We start from the raw sequence: 401 nt of genomic DNA on the forward strand, positions 1-401 counted from the left end.
CCCCTTGGGGCTCTGCACTCGGGATCCCTCTCGGGCCCTTGGGCTCTGGTCTTCCCTATATCTGCCTTGTTTCTTGGGGGTTGGGTCTCCAGTCCAATGAGATGATGAGAAAGGGTTAACACATTGGCAAGAGGTGTCTTCTGCTCTGCTGAGACGAAGACTGAGTTACTTCAAACAGGTCAAAGCAATGAATAAAAACTGTAACCCAGAGCATTAGCATTTTTCAATGGCTCTATGAAACAAACGGCTCCCCAAGATCCAGATCCCTTCAAACAGCAATTTATCCCATCACTAGCCTAACATATAAGATCAGTGTAAGTTTTACACTGTAGGCTACAGAGCAGATTACACTCTGTCTCAGAGTTGGGGTTAATTCTTTAATTGTATGAACACAGCAGCAC

The sequence above is a fragment of the Austrofundulus limnaeus genome, unplaced genomic scaffold (assembly GCF_001266775.1).
Source record: "Austrofundulus limnaeus strain Quisiro unplaced genomic scaffold, Austrofundulus_limnaeus-1.0 Scaffold2206, whole genome shotgun sequence".
Classification (NCBI taxonomy): Eukaryota; Metazoa; Chordata; class Actinopteri; order Cyprinodontiformes; family Rivulidae; genus Austrofundulus; species Austrofundulus limnaeus.